The sequence below is a fragment of the Syngnathus acus genome, chromosome 15 (genome assembly GCF_901709675.1).
Source record: "Syngnathus acus chromosome 15, fSynAcu1.2, whole genome shotgun sequence".
Classification (NCBI taxonomy): domain Eukaryota; kingdom Metazoa; phylum Chordata; class Actinopteri; order Syngnathiformes; family Syngnathidae; genus Syngnathus; species Syngnathus acus.
In genome coordinates this window covers 13,008,249-13,028,838 of record NC_051100.1, presented here as the reverse complement: position 1 = coordinate 13,028,838, position 20,590 = coordinate 13,008,249, and the positions used below count along the sequence as shown (strand labels likewise).

Genomic DNA, 20,590 nt, shown 5'->3' with positions numbered 1-20,590 from the left:
TTGATAGCATTCTGGTCGCCTAAAGCAGAGGGACCGTGTGACTCTTTTCCTGCATTAATCTTGCCGCAGGGTTTTCAATCACACACTAAATTTGGACTGGAGTATTGAGGGAAAACCTCATCTTCACTGGAAATTATTGCTGTCATTGTATTTTCTTACTTATGTTTGATTGATCGGGGTTGGCATAATCATATGATAAAACAGGAGGGATATGTTAGGGTTTACAGATTATCTTGATCGTATGATTATGTTGGAATGTAACCTGTAATAATTAACCTAGCTTGTCCTGTCTTAACAAAAGTAGTAGAACAAAGTGCTAAGATCTTTTGAACTGATTGACTAGCTGCAGAGGAAGCAATCAAAGTTGCCTTGTTTACACAACGTCGTAAAAGACCCCCTGCTATGCTTTGATCAGCAGGCCAGGGGCTTCAACCCCATCCTGTCCACTCTCACCCCCTCTGTTTTTTCTCTCAATAAATATGCTCCTGCATGAGGCCTGAGTCAGACCTCATTCGATCATCGCTGTAAGCACAGCGATGAATGGACTCCACCTGCAGGTGTCTAAAAGGACTTACTTGTCTCCCGCGTGGTTCTTGCAAAATAAGTTAGAGTGAGCGCCACCCTAACAATGGTCTCTTTTCCTCATGAAATGTTACAAAAAACTGTAGGCGGGTATATTTGCTTTCTACTGGGATGTAATCCACTCTTAATTCATATCATAATTTCTGTTCATAATTTGTAATATACAGTTTAGAAAGCTGTCTAGGATTGGTGGAAAAGATTTGAGGACATGCACAAACAAGACATTGGAAAGGTTTGAATACACATACAAGCTTAATATTTATACACCATATAACGGACAACAGTGGACTTTAACAATGTGGCGGTGCATTTTTTTTTTCTTTCTCCTTTTGCAGACTCTTCACCAATGATATAATAATGGCACTCTATAACATGCAAGATAGTGGCCGCCAGGGCAAGATGGCCTTCCAAAAAACGGCCTTCTATGAAATTGTCAAAGGTAAATTTAAAAAAAAATAAAAAAATTCAATTGCCATTTTAGGATCGTGTCATGTTAGTGTGTGACTGAACTGGGTAATTGTGCCATTCTGACAGTTACTTAATTAACATGGTTTGTCTCCATTAAATTTCTATGGTTATAGTCTGACTTTATTTCTTAATTACTTACAGCGTAACCCAGTCAATAACGGGTGGTGCCATTGAGCCAGGTGCCTTGTTTAACTTTTACCTTACATTGAAATGTTATGCACATCAAAAGGTGGTCGCAAAATGCCTTGAATTGTTTTTCTGCGGCCTAGCAAATTTCATGCATCCTCATCTAATATTACTATCGAAAATTTACCATTTATCCTCGGTCTGTGTTTGCAGAAGCAGTCCAGGTATAATACCCGGAGGCCACGGAGGAATCAGTGTATAAATCTATAGCACTGAAATTAAAACAGGCGCCAGCACGTTGTGGTGGTGGGGACTATATGAGGAAATGAACCAAAAGATTTTTTTTCTATATTTTGAATATTTTATTTTTTGAATTTTGTCCTTATATGACGCTGTCTAAATAATGACATATATTTGCACATTATTCTGTTTTTGATGGTTTGATAATGTTTTCAAAAATGCATTTATTTAGATTTGCAGTTAGCACCAATATATACACATTTGTGTTACTGAAATAAAGTTAGAAGTCCCAAAACACTGTATATTATCCAAAACATCCTGGAACTACACAAAGGTAAGGATCTCAGGTTAAATGTATTGAAGTTGAATAGACATCTAGTGTCAAGGAACGGAATGGAGCAGGGCCACCAAATGCAGCTTGGACCAGGGTTTATTGGAGAACACAAACTAACAGACTCGGCAAACTGACATGACTTAACAAACAAAACCAACAACAGGACTGACCGACAAAGATGTGCAACCAAAAGACATAAAGACATTGAGACGACAACAATCCGACGGGGCGTGAGGGGCAGACAAGACTTATATACACACGACAGGTAACAAGAGGCAGGTGAGAATAATCAAACAAATCATGGGCACACAGGAGGGGAGGGGCGAGCACACAGACAGATACCATGACAACAGACACGTCGTGGAACGGCTTGGGACGAGACGTGACATCTAGATGTTCAAATGATTAGCGCTGATAGCTATTAGCCATCATTCGAACATCTACTCAATAAACGTCTAAAAACACTTTCACATAAAAGACGTCTAAAAGACGTCTATGCCATAGACGTCTATATTTGTTGCGCTTTTAGACGTGTTTTAGCCGAGACGTCTGGTTAGCATATAGACGTCTATTAGACGTCGAAATGCTCGCGGACTCATGAGACAAAGGAGTTTGGTTTAGTGAGAGGATAATTTACTCACATTGGCAACCGAATTGTGTGTGGGCTCAATGGTGATGTAACGGCGAAAGATCGCCTTTTGGCGGAAAAATGACTGCAGCAGACGGATTCTGCGGAAATAGCACAGTGGAATATTAATTAATTATAATTTTGCGGTGTAGTAAAAGTGTCGTCAAAAATTAAAAATGCAAAGAATAACGACAAAAAATGTGCAATATAGCTACTGTGGTACAGTGCAACTTCTGGGTTATAAATGATGATAGAACTATATTCATCCCACAGCGGGCAAATTTACTTGTCACAGCAGCGTACAAGAGTGCAAGAATACAAGTGCCAAATCTAAAAAGGATAAATAACAGACAAGGACAAAGACAAGTGCCACCAGTAGCGGTAGAGACGAAACACAATTTTATCAGGCGCCACGCATGTCTTAGAGTCTGACGGCAGTGGGAAAGAAGGACCTGCGCAATCCTTTCTTCCTACACCGTGGGTGTAATAGTCTGCTGCTAAAGGAGCTGCCCAGGGACCGCATAAAGTCATGGAGGGGGTGTCAGGTGTTGTCCATGATGCAGGGATGAGAATCTTCCGCGGATCCGCGGATTTCCGTGTTTTTTTTCCATCGGGAGTATCATTTTCGTGAATCGTGTAGATCCGTTGATAAAATTGTTTTTATATCGGGGGGAGCGGCTGGCAGCAGTATTGCGACAACAGCCACCTTATTTGCGGCAGCATTTTGGCGCTACTTCGTCACATCATTGGCCAACTCATTTGCCGAATTAGCAAAAGTTTTAGCCAGCATGGTGAAAGTTTTAGAGAAAAAAGACGAGGATCGTGCCAGGGAAATAGACAAGTCGAACGGGATCAGGAACTGATTCAGATGGGCATGGCTCGAGAGCAGCGTCATCTTACAACTCGGAACACAAAGACGCTCTTAAAGCAATGTGACAGTGAGCGCCCGGCGCGCTGCAGTTGCGCGATCGGACTAAATTAATCTCCCTGCGCACTGAGGTCCACTTCAATTTTGGAAAGTACATCAGGACTTTAAACATAAAATTTCAGCGACGGGGCTGTCACAATAATGCGATCAGCGCGGTGCAGTTGCACGGTCGGCGACGTGCTACGTTTGCGCGTTCGGCGGTGCGCTGCAGTTGCGCGATCGGACAAAATTAAGCTCCCTGCGCACTTAGATCCATTTGAATTTTGGAAAGTGCCCGATGACGACTGGGATAGGCTCCAGCACACCCGCAACCCCCGTGGGGACTAAGCGGCAGGGCCGGTTCTAGGAATGCACATAAGAGGGGGCAGTCAGAAATGTGAAGGGGGCATGTTCTTTTTTTTTACACATTTTTAACACTGTTAGTGTTTTCTTCACGGCAGTTGTTAGCTGTGTGTCCAGATCTCAACCTGGAAAAGTGGATTGCACTCTGTCAGGCCTCCACACTAAGACCTGTCCAGCTTGGGTGTCCCACCTGAAGATTAAAGCTTCTGCTGGTATTGCTCTTAGGGTCACTGAGGCACGCAAACCCCCTGACCACAATAAGGTGGCAATCTCTCACGGGGGGGAACATATAATATGAATGTTATATTAACTATTATTTGAGTTGTCGTTAATCATTAGTTATATCACGGGTCATTACGACGAGTTTGGTGGAGTTTTTACTGCTTCTTCCAACTCCTACCGCGCTGACTGTAACTTGACACTCTCTGGCTGCGTCTTGCCTCATTTGCATACTCACAGTGATTGGATGTTTACGGAGGGGCGCGGAGTCCTGACAGCAGGCTGTGTGAGGACACACACTGCACCGACATGAGAGGCTGATTAACGTGTGTTTTTATCAGCGGATTTTTCACTTCTAAAAGTTTGATTTGAGGGGGCAGGACATCTGTTTGAGGGGGCGTTGCCCCCTCTTGCCCCTGCGTAGAGCCGGCACTGCTAAGCGGTACAGAAAATGGATGGATGGATGGATGGACATCAGGAGTTTAAAAATGTTTTCTAAATTTCAGCGACGGCTCTGTCACAATAATGCGACCAGCGCGGTGCAGTTGCGCGGTTGGCGACGCGCTACGGTTGCCCGTTCGGTGGTGCGCTGCGGTTGCGCGATCTGACAGAAATGCGCAAATGAAAAAATGCTTAAAGCATTGGATGGGATTAAAAATGTTCCATTATTTGTTATGGGAAAATAGATTCGGAATTCCACCGACTCGCTTCTCGAACCGCCTTCTGGAACCGATTGTGGTCGAAAACCGAGGCTTGACTGTATTACGTATATCCACCTTGGTAGCCCACCAAGCAGGAATATTTTTTAACAAAACTGTTGAAATTGAGTGATGAAATTAATGGTTTTGGGGTTGCTATACTGCCAAAATCCAGGAGTTTCCAGGGAACTTTATCCCCCTGAGCCCCCTCCAGGGCATTGCCCCTGGCCCCCTGCGGCCCCGAATGGGGGGCTGTGGGCCCTGTCCCCCCAATAGGGGCCTGTGGCCCCTGCAGCCCGCAATGGGGGCCTGTTGCCCCTGGCCCACTGCGGCCCCAATTGGGGGGGCCTGTGGCCCCTGGCCCCCTGCGGCAAGTGGGTGGGGGCACAGGCCCCCCCAATGGGGGGGCCTTCGCCCCCCCAGTGGGGCATGCAGCCCCCAAACCCTGGCTACTTTTCAGGGTTTTTTTTCATTTGCTGTTCTCATCCCTGGTTGGCTCTGCACCCCGTACTCCCGAAGCACCCTCCACAGAACTTCCCGAGGGACACGGTCGAACGCCTTCTCCAAGTCCACAAAACACACGTGGACTGGTTGAGCGAACTCCCATCCCCCCTCGAGGATCCTGCCGAAGGTGTAGAGCTGCTCCACTGTTCCACGGCCATGACAAAAGCCACACTGCTCCTCCTGAATCCGAGGTTCGACCTCCCGATGGACCCTCCTCTCCAGCACCCCTGAATAGATCTTACCAGGGAGGCTGAGGAGTGTGATTCCTCTGTAGTTGGAACACACCCTCCAGTCCCCCTTCTTAAAGAGGGGAACCACCACCCCACTCTGTTGACGGTGCACTGCTTCCCCCTCCTGAGACGCCGGATGGTGGACCAGAATCTCCTCGAAGCCATCTGGAAGTCATTCTCCATGGCCTCGCCAAACTCCTCCCACGCCCGGGTTTTTTCCTCAGCAACTGCCGAAGCCATGTTCCGCTTGGCCAACCGGTACCTGTCGGCTGCCTCCGCAGTCCCGCAGGCCAAAATGGCCCGATAGGACTCCTTCTTCAGCTTGACGGCATCCCTTACCGCCGGTGTCCACCAGCGGGTTCGGGGATTGCCGCCACGACAGGCACCAGCCACCTTACGGCCACAGCTCCGGTCAGCTGCCTCAACAATGGAACATGGTCCACTCGGACTCAATGTCCCTGCCTCCCCCGGGACGTGGGAAAAGCTCTGCCGGAGGTGGGAGTTGAAGCTCTTCCTGACAGGGAATTCTGCTAGACGTTCCCAGAAAACCCTCACAGAGCGTTTGGGTCTGCCAGGTCGGACCGGCATCTTCCCCCACTGTTGGGAAAAATATATTTTTTATCATTGGAGTCTATGTATCTACTTATGTGTGCAAGATCTTCCACAGTATGTGACAGTTTGACCTCGTGATAATGACTTGGGAGCATATGGCTGGCTAAGGAGCTCATGACTGGAGTCATGAGTCACGCTATACAATAAACTACTTAGTTAGCTATTCATGAACAGATCATGAGGTTGTTATGGGATGGCTGAAGCAGACAAACGTCTTATTTAAGTAGAAGTCATGAGTACGCCACAGAGGTATGCATCCCAGGGGCACTAAGACTACATCTTTGTTAAGCTAAAGTCATGAGACGACCATACTGCTCTTTCCATAATAGTATCCCTGTTGTTCTGTGGTCAGGAGATGTCATTATGAAATGTCCTTCCTGTCTAAGAAACTATGCATTCATGTAGACTTGCCCCATTGTTGTTCCTCAATAAAAGGCACGACCAAACTGGAGCAAGAGCGCGAATCTCAGCCACACTTGCTGTGTGTCTGATTTGCGCCCTTCTGCAGAAGTCGCTTGCCATCGAAGACATCTCCTGCCTCTGTGATCGGAGCCATCGGAGCCAACCCACCACCAGGTGGTGATCACTTGACAGCTCCGCCCCTCTCTCAACCCGCGTGTCCAAAACACGCGGCCGCAAATCCGATGACACGACTACAAAGTCGATCATCGAACTGCGGCCTAGGGTGTCCTGGTGCCAAGTGCAAACATATTCCTTATGTTTGAACATGGTGTTCATTATTGAAAATCCGTGTCGAGCACAAAAGTCCAATAATAGAACACCACTCGGGTTCAGATCGGGGGGGCCGTTCCTCCCAATCACGCCCTTCCAGGTCTCACTTTCATTGCCCACGTGAGCAATGAAGTCGCCCAGTAGAACGAGTCCCCAGAAGGAGCGCTCTCCAGCACTTCTTCTAAGGACCCCAAAAAGGGTGGGTACTCTGAGTTGCTGTTCGGTGCATAGGCACAAACAACAGTCAGGACCCGTCCCCCCACCCGAAGGCGGAGGGAGGCTACCCTCTCGTTCACCGGGGTGAACCCCAATGTGCAGGCGCCCAGCCGGGGGGCAATAAGTATGCCCACACCTGCTCGACGCCTCTCACCGTGGGCAACTCCAGAGTGGAAGAGAGTCCAGCCCCTCTCGAGAGGGCTTGTACCAGAGCCCAAACTCTGTGTGGAGGCAAGTCCGACTATGTCTAGTCGGAATTTTTCTGCCTCACACACCAGCTCGGGCTCCTTTCCAGCCAAAGACGTGACATTCCATGTCCCAAGAGCCAGCTTCTGCAGCTGGGGATGAGACCGCCAAGGTCCCCACCTTTGGCTGCCGCCAAGCTCGCTTTGCACCCGACCCCTTTGGCTCCTCCTACAGGTGGTGAGCCCATGGGAAGGGGGACCCACGTTTTCTTTCCGGGCTGTGCCCGGCCGGGCCCCATGGGCGAAGGCCCGGCCACCAGGCGCCCGCTTTTGAGCCCCACCTCCAGGCCTGGCTCCAGAGGGGCGCCCCGGTGACCCGCGTCCGGGCGAGGGAAAACTAGGTCCATATATTTTATTCATCATAAGGGGTCTTCTGAGCCGTGCTTTGTCTGGCCCCTCACCTAGGACCCTTTCGCTATGGGTGACCCTACCAGGGGCATGAAGCCCCAGACAACATAGCTCCTAGGATCATAGGGGCACGCAAACCCCACGGAGTCGTCACCTTGCTTATCTATACTGTAAATCGCTCAGTTCTTTATTAAATGAAGACAGCTTTAATCCTGACATCAAGGAGTGTCAGATCTGGTTCGAAATAGTTAAGTTAAGCTCAGCTAGCGTGGGTGTATGCCAGTGGAAATAAACGAGTCCCCGCGGTCTTAACAAAAACAGCTAAATCTATTTCGAGCGGTTAACAAAAGCCCCAAATCTTATAGGAAAGAAAGCCGCTGAAACAGCCGCGATCAACACCGACACCGGGGTCTTTTTTATTTTAAAGGGACTGGCGTCCGGAAATGACGGAATTAATCTAACAATAGATTGATTACTTGAACAGCGGTTAGACTCGGAACGAATCTTCTTTCCGTACCGGCTTAAATAAATTCTTGTCTAAATTCTAGGAATGATGGAAGAGCATTGCTCGCAAACCTATCTTTCACCACTGTACTTACTGTTAGGTTTATTTTCCTAAACATCTCACAAACAATAAGGAGAGAAGACGTTTTCGGTTTCTTGCGAGGAGAATTAGGAGAGCTGTATGGTTCTCCCACAATTACCCCCGCAAGGAGAAATAGGAGAGACGTACGCTTGCCGTACGCTGGTCTCAACTACTCCCAATCAGCTCTCCCATCAACCTCCTTTTATTTGGTTTTGGGTCCCTAAGTCACATAATTCTAAGGGGTGGGGAAATCAGCACTTGTTTACCTGTTCTTGTTGCAGAGTCTCTGCAAGCAGACATTAACAGATAAGCTACTTTGCACGTCATTTCATCACATCATCTAACAGCAGAAAGGTCTTCTCCGGTGGTTTCCTCTTATCGCCGGCTTGAGATCAACTGGGGCCAAGCAGAGGCAACAAGTTTCGGCCCCTCTGCTCCTGTTTGTCAGTCACAACAGACTTTCCACAGCGATCACAAATGTATAACACATAATAAATCATAATGAAATATTACTCCACCACTTACTTACTTACTTACCTACTCAGTGGCCTAGTGGTAGAGTGTCCGCCCTGAGACTGGAAGGTTGTGAGTTCAAACCCCGGCCGGGTCATACCAAAGACTATAAAAATGGGACCCATTGCCTCCCTGCTTGGCACTCAGCATTAAGGGTTGGAATTGGGGGGTTAGATCGCCAAATGATTCCCGAGCGCGGCACCGCTGCTGCTCACTGCTCCCCTCTCCCCCAGGGGATGGATCAAAATCACACGGGGATGGGTTAAATGCAGAGGACAAATCTCACCACACCCAGATGTGTGTGTGTGACGATCATTGGGACTTTAACTTTTTTAACTTTAACTTAGGCCCATCGCTCCCCGTGGAGCATAGGCCACCGACGACTCTTCTCCATTTAACGCGGTTTTGGGCAGTCCTTTCTGCCTCCCCCCAGCTGATTCCAAGGCTCTTGAGTTCTGTCTCAGTGTCCCGTCTCCAGCTGTTTTTGAGCCGTCCTCTCCTTCTCTTCCCCTGGGGGTTCCAAGTCAGGGCCTGGCGTGTGGTAGTAGCTGCCGGTTTCCTCAGGGTGTGTCCCCACTTTCGCCTCAGGATTTGTTTCTCTACTGGCTCCTGTCTTCCTGTCTGCCACAGTTCTTCATTTCTGATTTTGTCTGGCCATCTGATTCTGAAGATGCTCCTCAGACAGCAGTTTCAAGATTCAAGAATTTTTATTCGCCATGTTTGAGCGTGCCAAACAAGGAATTTGACTTCGGTACATCACAGCCTCTGTTCAACATTTAGGTGACTGACAACACTCAGCACGTGTGAAAAATGACAAATATTCTCAAACATCCCCTGATCTTAAACTCCCAGGAGGGCAAGGAAAAACTCAAAACCCCAACTAGGAGAAATGAGAAACCTTGAGAAGAGACCACAGATAGGAGGATCCCTCTTCCAGGATGACCAGGCTGCAATGGATGCAGAGAGGACACACAGTACAAATAATGTAGACAATTCAAAAAAGGTGTGGAGAGCAGGATGTTATTGCACAGCAATGACTCTAAGACTCTAAGAGTGGTGTGAGTTCATCAGAGCGACAGCCTGGGGGAAGAAGCTGTCTCTGTGTCTGCTGGTTTTGGCGTACAGAGCTCTATAACGCCGTCCGGAGCGGAGTAGTTCGAACAGACTGCAACCTGGGTGAGAAGGGTCTGTAGAGATGTTACTTGCACGTTTCCTGGTCCTGCACAGGTACCAGTCTTGGATAGATGGGAGGTTGATTCCAATTATCTTTTCTGCAGTCCTGATTGTCCGTTGCAGTCTGTGCTTGTCTTGTTTGGAGGCCGATCCAAACCAGACAGTGATGGAGGTGCAGAGGACAGACTGAATGATGGCAGTGTAGAAGGCAGGTTGAACTTCTTGAGCTGTCTCAGGAAGTTGATGAAGGTTTGTATTTTCTGCCACGTCCTTTTCGTGCTTCTCCACGTCTCTGAACCGTAGAGAAGGATGCTTTTCACGTTGGAGTTGAAGATACACATTTTAGTTGTTGTGGCTATTTCTTTGGAGGACCAGATGTTTTTTAGAATAATGAATGCTGCTCTGGCGTTGCCTACTCTCGCAGTGACATCGCTGTCTGTGCCTCCCTGACTATCTATGATGCTGCCGAGGTAGGTGAAGGAGTCAACCTCCTGTATGGGATTGCCCTCTACTGTGACTGGGTTGTTGGTTGAGGTGTTTATCCTCATCAGTTTGGTCTTCTTATGGTTTATCCTTAACCCCGCCCCAAGGGATGTGGTTGCTAGTTGGTAGTCTTGTCCTGCATCTGATTGTGGTTGTGTCCGCAAAGTCAAGGTCGTCTAGTTGTGTCCAGAGGTTCCACTGTATGCCGTTTTTCCTGCCCGTAGTAGTGGTCGTCATGATCCAGTCTATGACTAGGAGGAACATTAAGGGCGATAGGAGGCATCCTTGTCTAACACTGGTCTTGACCTCAGAGCTTTCTGACAGTTGGCCTGCATATAGAACCTTGCATGACATTCCCTGGTAGGTGCTTTGGATCAGAGTGATGATCTTCTCTGGGATCCCAAAATGTCTCAGTAGTTTCTAGTGTTTCTCTGTCTACACTGTCAAATGCTTTTTCATAATCTATGAAGTTTACGGATAAGGGGGAGTTCCATTCTATTGACTGTTATAATTATGCGCAGGGTGGCAATCTGGTCCGTGCATGATCTGTTACTCCACTGTGCTCATGTTTAAAAGAATTCGGGGGTTATTTATTAAAATGGCCAATCCATCATTGCAGTTTTCATTTGACCCACTCCATAACGATGGATAGGGCCACATCTCCTCCCACTGTCTGTAATTTCTTAAAAAGGGTATGGCGCATTCTTGAATTAAAATCACATCGGCATTGAGGGTTTTTATGGAGACACTAGACCAGGGGTGGGCAAACTTTTTGACTTGCGGGCCGAATTGGGTTCTAAATTTTGACCGGGGGGCCGAACCAGGAGCAGATGGATGTAGTGTTTGTGTGAAGTAATATAAATGACATGTAAAAGTCATTGCATAAAAGGTTTTTACTTTTAGTAGATACTAAAGCATGGATATTAAAAAAAAGCTTTTTGAAAACAAATGCATTTATTAACAGCATTAAAAAAATATTTCACCAAAAAACTACTGTCAGTGATTCTTATTAAATACGACACTGTTATGATGAATAACATTTTCCATCACTTCAGCGCCTGCAGGTCGGATTTATGAAATATGTTTATCTAATGAGGCGAAATCACATCCAACGGCAAACATTCTGACCAAATACATCATCTTGAAGAATCAGTGAAAGAATACATCTAAATAAAGTAATAAAGAAATCAATAGTATTGTTGGTTTCCCTTTTTGGCTAGTGCATCATAGTCTGGAGTAAAATTTGTTGTGGTCATTTTTAGGATAGAGCCGAGGTGTCGGTCCGTTAACCAAGATCTGTGACGGGCTTTGTTGACGTTCATGTGGCTGAACGTCTTCTCACACACGTAGGTCGAGCCAAATTGTCCACTCTTTTTTAACATTCGGCACTCACAGTCCACCTTTCTTTTCTTCGGGCCACTCGTTTTAATGGAAGGATTCCAGGGGAAGGTTTGTGGGTGGCATTAGTGTAAAACTGTATCTGAAAACTCAGCGCGCGAATTACGAGAATATTGACGTCACAGCCTACACTCGAAATTCGGCACTGATAGATGAAATTACTACGTACTACTGAGTACGCACGCACACGCACTTGTGAGTGTGCACCGAGCTTTCTGACACGGCTCCCGGGAGTAAATGCGCGGGCGGGCGCTTCCCCATCTACTGGGGAAACATAGTAATTGCAGGGAAAATGACCCCAAAAAAATTAATAATACAATTTATTCAGGTTTGGCGGGCCGGATTAAACGGCCCCGTGGGCCGGATGTGGCCCGCGGGCCGTAGTTTGCCCACCCCTGCACTAGACACTTAGAGCTCTAATCTAATCGGCGGAAACTTGGGGACAGAACCGCAATCAGCAGAATCTCGGGAAGCAGAGTCGCGCTCTGCGGAAAACGGAGAGTCTGAACCGCAATCGACGGCACGGGAAGTCAGAGTCGCAATCAGCGTCATTTGGAAGTCAGCGCTGTGCGCAGCGGTAGGAGCCACCACGCGCTGCAGCAGTGGGAGCGGGGCCAGGGACTATCACGGGTCCGGCGCACCTGGCTCGAAGTCCGGCGACGGCCGCGGATCCAGCGACAGCCGCAAATCCGGCGGCACAACGGTGGATCCCGATGGCGCACGTGCGTGCAGCGTCGCTGGAGCGAAGTCCGATGACGGCCGCGGAACCGATGGCGCCGGGAGGAACTCCGATGGTGGCCGCGGGTCCGGCGTCGCTGGAGCGAAGTCCGACGGCCTGCCACGGAGCCGGTGGCGCTGGAACAAGCTCCGACGACGGACGTGGATCAGGCGTCACGGCGGGAGCTGGTGGAGGAGGTTGGTCCAGGCGCTGGTCGCTGAAGCTGTTGGATCGTTCTGTCAGGATTGGAATGGAGCAGGGCAACCAAATGCAGCTTGGACCAGGGTTTATTGAGGGAAAAGGTAGTTGGAAGGGAGGATCAGGGGAACGAGCCCAACAGAACCGGTAAACTAACATAACTCAACGGACCGACCGACAGACTGGCTAACGGAAACAGAACTGATAAAGACAGGAACTAAAAGAAACAAGAAACAAGGTTTCAACAACGATCCGACAGGGAGTGACACGCAGACAGGACTTAAATAAGAGACAGGTAACGAGAGACAGGTGACTGTGATTAGTACACTGATTGCGAGTAGACACAGGAAGGGAGGGGCGAGTACACAGACGCGGACAGAAACCATGACAAACTACACATAATAAAACAACCGGGGATGAGTCGTGGCAGCTCCCAGGCTTTCCTCTCTTCTCTAACATCGATGGCGATTCAGAGGACCGTTCAGATGCGAGTCTTTTAGCTTTTTGCGCTCAAGGAATCTGGGTGTCTGCACTCAACTCATCTGTGGCTATTTCTTGTGACATGTCACTTTCCATTTGTGTGCTAACCACATGCCCCTCTCTTTCCCTTTCCTCACTTGTTTCCTCTCCACTACTTGTAGGCATTTCTTCTACTCCATCAATTTCCTCTGCGTTCTCTGTTGGTGGGGGTGGCACATGCCCCTCCCTTTCACTCTCCTCATCTATTCCCTCGTTACCTGTTCTCTCGTCACCTGTTCCCTCATCACCTGTTTCCTCGTCACCTGTTCCCTCATCACCTGTTCCCTCCTCACCCGTTTCCTCTCCACCAATCACAGGCCTTGGTGGGAAATTTGAATTTCCAAAATGTTTGTTCGCTTAATTTTCCTTCACCTGTGTCATTTCTCTCCCGGCGTTCAGTTTGTTGGCAAAAGACCTTGGGCACTTTCTGTAGAGATGATCAGTTTCTACACAGAGATGGCACTTTCTGCCATTGCTACACTCGAAAGTGTGACCAATAACTCTACATTTCCGACATATTATTTGCTCACACGCTTCTGCAAGGTGCCCATGCTGTCCACACTTGCGGCAGAGCTTAGGTTGGCCCTGAAAATATATGTAGCCTCGGTTTTCTCCCCAAACTATCATTGATGGGAGATGTTTCAGGCCCTGGTACCCCTGAGGGTTCTCCCATTGTTGAATGGGGACCCGCCAGGAACAATTCCAGATGCCATCTTCATCTCTCACCTTCATAGCCTGGCCTTTAACCGTGCAATATCTTCCCAGAAAATTACAAATGTCCTCTGCATTCACTGTCTCATTCAACATTCTGACAATAACTGTTTTCGCAGTACTGTCGGTCAGCTTTTCAACAATAAACACAGAGAACTGGGATTTAACATTTCCATACCGATTCCAAAACTCACGCAGTTTTGCCGCAGAGCAAAAGCTCACATCAAAGCCTTTGCTAAAAGGAAACGTTAGAACAGTGGTCCCCAACCACCGGGCCGCGGACCGGTACCGGTCCGTGGGTCACTTGGTACCGGGCCGCGGAGCCGCACAGGAAAAAAAAAAAATATTGACGATCAATTCATTCAGGTTAAGACGCTCGTCCCGGTCACGTGACATGTTTCCCCAGTCGAGCCCGCAAAGCTAGCAAAAATGAGTAAGAATTTATTTTGAAAAATATAAAAAATTTGGCGAATCTCTCCCAATTACATCTGTCGGTGCATCTGAAAAATAAGGACTCTTGACACAGGGCGCTCGTCTCGGTCACGTGACATGTCACCACAGTCAAGCCCGCGAGGCAAGCAAAAATGAGCAAGAAACAGAGAAGTTTGGAAAGCTTCTTCGGAAAGGGAAAAACGTCCAATGAGGACACTGAAGAAGAAGAGGCTACGACTTCTAAGAAAAGGAAAGCTGCATTTAAAAGAACATTTCTGGAGTCCTACTTAAAATATGGATTTATCGCCACAGGTGACTCTGACGCGCCAAGTGCACTCCGCATATGTGGCGAAAGGCTAGCTAACGAGGCAATGAAGCCTTCAAACCTGCTTCGGCACATGGAGACCAAGCATCCTGCATTTAAAGACAAACCTTAACCACTTCGGGTGTCATTGTCTCCGATTACGCCTAGATGGGAACGGCTCATTTCTGAGAAAAGAGCTCGGTGCTCCCACTAATTCAACGTTTTATTTTTATGTGGTTTATATTTGTTTTTATGCCAGTCGTATCATTTTATTTCATCCTATTTATATATATAAATATTTAAATAATAAATATATAAATATATTTATTCATATAAAGGCCGGTCCGCGAAAATATTTCTGACACGTAACCGGTCCGTGGTGCAAAAAAGTTTGGGGACCACTGCGTTAGAATGCAGTTCAAATCATATGTTTTAAATTTCAGGGTTTGTTGGTTTAGCTTTCTGGAAAAGTCTAAACTTGACATTACCAGCGGCTCACCATTCATTTCCTTAAAATTGAAGCGTACACTATGGTGCCTCCGCATGGCCGCATGGGGAGCCACCATAGTGGAAGCACCACCTAAAGACATTTAGACAAAAGGAAAGAAACACTTAAAGAATACTAAATAACACAAAGTAAATTAAAGTAACTTGCCACAGTAGATTCTGTCACAAAAGTATCAGGTTATTTGTAACACAATGCTATGACACTATTTCCTCCACAAAGTGAGTCAAGTTCACTGCCACGTCAGGGTGAGAACTTGCGACTCAGGAGAGGTGATCGCCTTCCTAGCCAGCTAAGAACAGATACTACACTTGATCTTAGCCAAAAGGCCGAGAAGCGATGGAGTATACGAGTGACGGACTCGCTTACAGGCTTCCCTGTCTACCCATTCTCACCGACAGTTACAGTACGGAACAGAGTGCTGCTCTTCTGGGCACTAATAAATCGGCAAACTTGTCTGCCGACTTATTTGTTCACTCTTCTTCACCCGCAGTAAAGCATGTGTCACGTGCCGTGCCAGAGAGACGTTCGGCCGGCAACTTTGTTCATAATGTAATGAAGCCTGTACACAACAGAGTCGAAACAATATGAATGACAATCAGAATCCAGTTGCGCTGGATCCGAATGCTTGTTTGCTGATTAGAGGACATCATGAAGGACTAGCGCTGAGCAGCAGAGTGGCGCAGCGGGAGCGTGCTGGGCCCATAACCCAGAGGTTGATGGATCGACACCATCCTCTGCTATTTGGAACGTGTCCTTTGGACCTTCTCTCAAGGCATGATTTTGAGAAGAAATGTGTGGATAATATTTTCCACACGTTGGTTGTGCTGCGTGGAACTCGACCCATACTCAATGCATACAGTTTATTAGGCATATATGTGCTTTATTTCACCATTCTCAGTCCAAATACACCAGACATGGGCAAATGACAGTCGGCGGCCCAAATCCGGCCCACGGGGCCTGCCAAACCCGAATAAATTGTATCATTAATCATTTTCCCTGCAATTACTATGTTTCCCCCAATAGATGGGGAAGCGCCCGCTCGCGCATTTACTCCCGGAAGCCGTGTCAGAAAGCTCGGTGCACACTCACAAGTGTAAGTAGTACGGACCCGGCGCATTCCGCGCTCTATTTTCATCAGTGCTGAATTTTGAGTGTGGGCTGTGACATCAGAATTCTCGTAATTCGTGTGCTGAGCTTTCAGATACAGTTTGACGCTAATGCCACCCACAAACCTTCCCCTGGAATCCTTCCATTAAAATGAGTGGCCCGAGGAAAAGAAAGGTGGACACTGAGTGCCGAGTATTTAAAAAAAGGAGTGGACAATTTGGCTCGACCTGCATGTGTGAGCAGACGCTCAGCTGCATGAACGTCAACAAAGCCCGTCACAGATCTAGGTTAGAGGACCGACACCTCGGCTCTATCCTAAGAATTACCACAACAAATTTTACTCCAGACCATGATGCACTAGCAAAAAAGGGAGAACAACAATACTATTGATTTCTTTATTACTTTATTTTGATGTATTATTTCACAGATTCTTCAAGATGATGTATTTGGTCAGAATGTCTGCCGTTTGATGTGATTTCGCCTCATTAGATAAACATCTTTCATAAATTTGGCCTGCAGGTGCTGAAGTGATGGAAATTTTATTCATAATAACAGTGCCGTATTTAATGAGAATCACTGATAGTAGTGTTTTGGTAAAATATTTTTTAATGCTGTTAATAAATGCATTTGTTTTCAAAAAGTTTATTTTGATTATCCATGCTTTACTACCTACTAAAAGTAAAAACTTTTTATGCAAGTGAAAATCAACATTCATTCTTTAATATGTCTATTTCCTGAAAGTTTACGTCTACTTCCAGGATAGTGATGTACAGTAATCCCTCATTACATTGCGGATCATTTCAATACATCTCGGATTTTTTTTTCCAAATTCAAAAAAAAGAATCAAATATTCAAAATAAACCTTCTAAATTGAGGCATTATGGCACGAAAGTTGCTCACACACCAGCATACGGCAGGGAGTGCCCACACTATTGCAGTACATACACTTGTACCTTTTTATAAAAAAAGGTTGTGATAATAATGAGAGTTCTATAAACATATTTACAGTATTGTACACTTGTACCTTGTTATAAAAAGTTGTTATAATAATAAAAGAGTTCTAAAACACATTTACAGTATGTATACTTTAGCTACATCTACATATGTTACGCACAAACACACACACACACACACACACACACACACACAGGGCAGTGACGCAACAGCCTTAACCTCTCGGCCACCTCGTCTTGTGTTGAAATGTCCTGTTATGTACGTTGTGCCAAGATACTTTGGATGTGAAGATCATGAAAATTCGACAAGGTTGTGTTGGAATAATTTATGTGAAGCCTTGGCCTGCCAGACCTGGAGGCCTTGTCTTTACGAGTTTATGACTTTCCTTTTATCTAGGTTCTTCCTCTTTCGTGACAGGGATGTCTTTTGATCCCTGTCAGCCATATGTATCCTTCCTGTCCTTATGTTGTGTGTGTTTTTGTTCCTGTAAGAGGCCTTCACTAACAATGAGCAGAGCTTATTTGCATAGGCGAATTGTTCTTATTTGGTTCAAAGAAACTTCGTTCCTTTTAGTTAACTGTAGGTTTGGTTCATAGATTGTTATTGGTCAGAACTGTTTTTCTTTGTTAATTGTTATATACAGTTTGAAGTAGTTGCATACAAGTTATCCCATATTTACTCAATGTTTGTTGAAGTGTTTAGGACAAGTTACTCATTATTATTGTGTGTTTATTTACCAAGTAGATAAAGTTAGCAAAGGTTTAGTTGCATTGTTCCACAGGAAAGTGGCAATTCAAGTTATCTGATCACACTCGAGGACGAGTCAGCCAACCATGGGAGAAGACAGCTGGTTGAGGAAAGAGGACAAATTCTGCGGGGGTCACGGGCCGACAATGAAGTGCTAATTCACACCACACTACATTCCTTAGCTAATCAGCGTTGCTACAGACACAATCTCCCCTCCCTTTAGTGTAGCAACGCCTCTGTAACCAGGGCAACCAAAACATTAAAAAGAGGAGCACGTGAAGTAAGGACTCAGAATTGATGGAGATTGTAACTGAGGTTCCTTCCTCTATCGTTCTCCTCGTGAGTAAACCTGTTCTGGTTGTCTTCTCCACTTCCTTCCAGCGTGTGGTTTAATGTCTGATGGTACTTAGACCTGACAGGTTGTAATATGTAATGATGAGTGGAGAGCACAATAGAGTAGCAACCCATCGCCTGAATATCTCAGCCACCGCATCTCATGCATGAGTTGTATGGGCGACATGATATGGTATGTACGGCGTGGTATAAGCCGCAAGGTAATATGACACGATACTTTGCGAAGGAGAGGTAAGCCACAAAAGGAGCGACACTGTCAACAAAGAAAAACGTTTTTCAATGTTGTCCCACCCCAAAACGTTGGGATCATCGGATCTGCGCAGTTGGATAGTTCCACCAACATTTTAACATCAACATGGTCTGCCTGGGTGTCCTGGCTGAAGATCCGAAAGAAAAGACCCTAAACTTATTGTATGCTATTGCATATTGGTCATGATCGTATAGTGTTGTGGCCGCAGCATTCCCGGAACGAATCTGGGTCATGGCGTAATTAAACTACCTTGCTGAATTTGTCCGTTGTTCACTGCTATGATATTAATCAGAAGTCATTAATCCCCGAAATGCAGTCCAGGTCCGTCATATTCGCCACCAATCGGAATGTAACGGAATCAGCTAACTATCTAGGGCAGGGGTGGCCAACCAGTCAGAGACTAAGAGCCACATTTTTTTACTGTGTACCGCAAAGAGCCACATCCCCCCCCCAAATGGGTTTGCCCCTCCTCCTTTGCGGGATTTCACCTCATGCGCATGCGCGTTTGACGAAAATACCATATTGAACTCAAGCGAAGCGAACACGCAGCGTTTGACGAAAATACCATATTGAACTCAAGCGAAGCGAACACGCACAAAAACAAACAAACAAACAAATAAACCCACAAATGTTGATATGAACGTAAAGGAGCCGCATGAAACCCGGCAAGGAGCCGCATGCGGCTCGCGAGCCGAACGTAAAGGAGCCGCATGAAACCCGGCAAAGAGCCGCATGCGGCTCACGAGCCGCGGGTTGGCCACCCCTAATCTAGGGGAATGATTCTCGCTTAGGGTGCGGGAGGTCCCGGGTTCAACTCCCGGACGAGCCCTACTTTGAAACACAGCTGTCTCCCGTTCTCTGCCAATGTCACATGCCCATTATTTACTGGCTGAATTTGTGTGTCACGTGATGCAAATTTGGACATAGCGAAGGACTACCAAATGGAATGTAAGCAGTCAGCATGATTCCATCAAAAGTGAATGAAAGAACAAAGTTTTCCCCCAGTGTCAAATCCGGTACCACAACATAGTTGCAACGCTAAATCGTTTCAATGTGTCAGGCACTTTGCAAAGGCACCAACAATGACAAGAAATATTTGAAAAAGCTGTTCCCACCCAGTCTCGACCTGGGGACCTTTCGCATTGTTAGAAAAATGTATATATATATATATGTTATCATGCGTTCTCTAATCAATGCTTTACCGCAATATTACTGCAATATATGCTTGCTGTTTGGCCTTGCTGTTTTTATGATGTACCACAGAAGAGAAAAGTTACGGCTGGGTCAGGAGAGAGGTTACAGCTGGGTCAGACAGGACCAGCTGACAACTCAGCAAAAAGAAGACATCTACCGAGACAGTTCCTTTTTAACAAAGACCACTTTGTTAAACAACATGCCTCATTGCTGTCTTGCACCTCAGATGAACCTACAAGTGACCATCATTGTCAGGGTTTTCCAAACTATCTTGATCGTAAGATTATGTCGGAATGTATGTATCCAGTAATAAATAACCTAGCTTGTCCCATTCTACACAATGTCGTAAAGCATCCCTTGCTATGTTTTGACTAGAGGTCAAAGGTTTTCTTCTCTATCCAGGCCACTCAAATTCCTCTTCCCACATGTTCTTATCAGTATGTAAACACCTAGTGATTTCTTCCTTACGAGGCAAAGCCCACATGCGTTCCCCCTCCTCTTTTAGGGGCTTTTGTCTCACGATTTGTGGGTAGGGCAAATCCCAATAAAAAGAGCGGGAGTGCATACAGATATTTAGTGTAGTGAGATTGTTGTGAAGCTATCTGTACTGCACTCCTCGCGAGAAAAGACTTAATATTCTGTCTCACTTGTGGTTTGTTTGCTGTTGCTCTTCTCTTGAAATTTGTTCGGTCAGCGAAAAAACCTAACAGTAATTGGGGGCTCGTCCGGGATCTCGACACACCTGGCGGTTCCAGCGGACTCTTCGACGCAGGCGAAAATCCTCGGCCGAGGTAAACAAAAGCCCTTTGACGGGACTGTCTCGATCAGTCCGGCTGGACACCGGGAGGGTTGACGAGGCTATCCGAGGAGGAGAATCAGCAGACCGTGAGTAGGAATATTAATTCTACTAAAAAGAAATGGATGAGCGGTGACAAGAGGTCACCTAATGAATGAGCAGTGACGAGGTCACTTACAACGAGCAGTGACAA

At 46.6% G+C, this 20,590-nt stretch overlaps 1 long non-coding RNA gene and 1 pseudogene across 1 annotated transcript; one reads left to right on the top strand and one right to left on the bottom strand.

Moving 5' to 3' along the window:
- The first annotated feature begins 936 nt into the window (after positions 1–936).
- Positions 937–19,574, top strand: LOC119134994. The gene is made up of 3 exons (XR_005100470.1): positions 937–1,021; positions 13,440–13,442; positions 19,557–19,574. It is a non-coding gene; the product is annotated as an uncharacterized LOC119134994 (long non-coding RNA).
- Positions 15,129–15,333, bottom strand: LOC119135289 (annotated as a pseudogene).
- Positions 19,575–20,590: the final 1,016 nt, after the last annotated feature.